The 2,294-nt window shown below is 44.2% G+C and overlaps 1 non-coding gene across 1 annotated transcript; it reads left to right on the top strand.

Moving 5' to 3' along the window:
* Positions 1–1,418: 1,418 nt before the first annotated feature.
* On the top strand, positions 1,419–1,490 carry TRNAC-GCA (transfer RNA cysteine (anticodon GCA)). The gene has a single exon. It is a non-coding gene; the product is annotated as a tRNA-Cys (tRNA).
* The last annotated feature ends 804 nt before the right edge of the window (positions 1,491–2,294 follow it).

Below are 2,294 nucleotides of genomic sequence, written 5' to 3'. Positions count from 1 at the left end.
GGTGTTATGAGTTAGGGAGCTATGTTGGGAGCCAGGAATGATATGGGGAACCATGTTGAGGGCCAGGAATGATCTTTGCTGCCATACTGTGGATTGGGAATAATATGGGGAACCAAGATGGGGACAAGGAATAAGCTGAGTAGCCATGCTGGGGGCCAGGGAGGAGATCTGTAGCCTTGTTAGTGTGGTGGCCCAGTACAGGAGTTGCACCCCTGTACCCTTGCTGTCCTGTCAGGCAGACTCTATGTGTCCCCTGAGTCCCTCCTTAATATATGTATATGGTTAATTATGCCTGGTGTTATTTATTATAATGTCTAATACTGTTATGTGCATTTAAATACTGGTGCCATGTGCTGTAAGCAAGGGAGTTACCAATGATCATGTGACTTATAGGGTGACCTATGGGATCCCTCCAGAGTCTCCCCATATAAACCCTGGGAGGAGCTAGTTCAGTCTGTTGAGTTCTGAAGTCAGTGAAGTCAAGTCCTGAGAGAGTGTCTGGTGTCCTGAGGAGGCCCAAGGCCCACCACGCAGCCACGCTTTCACTAATCCCGTACCCTACAGGTGAACGTCAAAACCTGGTAAGCTACATACGGGGGGAAGTCAGTCTAGTCAAGTCAGTCAAGATCAGTCTGTATAGAGTCAGTGTGGGCCTGCAGCAAATTGTCCAAATTCACTATAAGTCCCAGCGAGCCCTAGAGTCTCTGAAGTCACTGGTCTCCTTCTTGGACCTAACTGAGCTGTCAAGACTATTACACCTATCTACCTCAGTAAAGCTGCAGTTGTTCCGTAACTTGGTATCAGAGTCATTATGTGCCCCGTACCTAGCCCAGGATCCAGCGTCCATACCTCGGGTGGTGCAGAAGTTAACTACGCCCTGGCATCACGAATACAAGGGGTTAATGCCATCTGCCCCTAGGGTAATAACATCTGCCCTCATCACACCCTCGCCACATTAGGAACTATGAGAAGATTGTAAGCAATGCTGGGGACAAGGAATGAGAGGAGAGTCATTCTGGGGACAGTAGAAGCAAGAGGGCCGTGCAGGGGCCCCGTAATGTAACACGTGATAAAACACATGATTTCTGTCTTTTTCATCATTATTTGTCTTTATTTGAGTGCTGTACATGTTTCTTGACTTCCATAGGCAACTGAACCAACCTTCTGTGTCCTTTTTTCTTTGAGATGACCGACCCCATAAAATACCATTTTTTTGCTCCTATTTGGGTGGAGGAGGAGGTTTTGCTGTAGACCTGTCGATATGTGATCCCTTTATGGTTGGTATGTGACAGTCATTGTTATTTCCAAGCCAACACCTGGTCAGAAGGAAATGATTCCGCTGCAGAAGTGACGGAACGTTTGCAGAACAGACACACACTCCCTACTGTACACAGGTGATCAGCAAGATTAACAGCAGAGGGGGTATAGCTCAGTGGTAGAGCATTCAACTGCAGATCGAGAGGTCCCTGGTTCAAATCCGGGTGCCCCCTTCAATTGCCTGTTTTTCTAAATAATATAATTTAAAAAAGAGGTTTGAAAATTACTTGTATAATTTGTTAGTCACTAGAGAATATGCTGCAAAAATAACCATATATGGCAAGAACATCACCGCCCCATGAGTTTATTAATATGACCAGAGGCCATGTCCAAACAATTACATTGATGTGATCTAAGGTGCTACAAGGTGCTCAACCCCAAGTGCAGTTGTGCACCTACGTTGGAGTGGAGGACCTGCACCTATGGATCACATGTCCCTAAACTAGTGGTTCCCAATGGTGTGACACAGCAGTCCGGTGGGGAAGGGCAGGACCCAGGAAAAAGGTTAGGAAACACTGGCCTAGACAGATATGATCTCATACTATGTCAGTTTTCAGCATTTAGGAAGCTTTGCTCAAGAATAATTACTTGAGAAACCTTCAGTACAAAAAGGGGGAGGGGTTTGTTTAAACCTAAAATCCTTAGAATTGGAGGATCGCTTAATACAGAGGGGATACCCAGTGGAGGTTATACTAAAAGGACAGTATTCACATTTAGGAATTCCCCATTAAATCAAATGATCAAAAAAAACTGTTCTTAAAAACTTGCCCATGTTACAACGTGATGAAGATCTGAAATTAGTAACAGAAAAAGGACCTATTATTAATTAGAGGAAGAATGGAACTATTCAAGATTATTTAGAAAAAAAGAAAAAAGGCAGTCCAGTGAGAAAAGGGCTTACTGCACAAAAACCAAAAGGTTTATTTGCTTGCAGTAGTTGTTCTTCATGTGATCTCCATTTAAAGAAGAACTAAATA

The sequence above is a fragment of the Hyla sarda genome, chromosome 12 (assembly GCF_029499605.1).
Source record: "Hyla sarda isolate aHylSar1 chromosome 12, aHylSar1.hap1, whole genome shotgun sequence".
Taxonomy (NCBI): domain Eukaryota; kingdom Metazoa; phylum Chordata; class Amphibia; order Anura; family Hylidae; genus Hyla; species Hyla sarda.
Note: the sequence above shows the minus strand (reverse complement) of the source record. Positions and strands in the feature narration are given on the sequence as shown.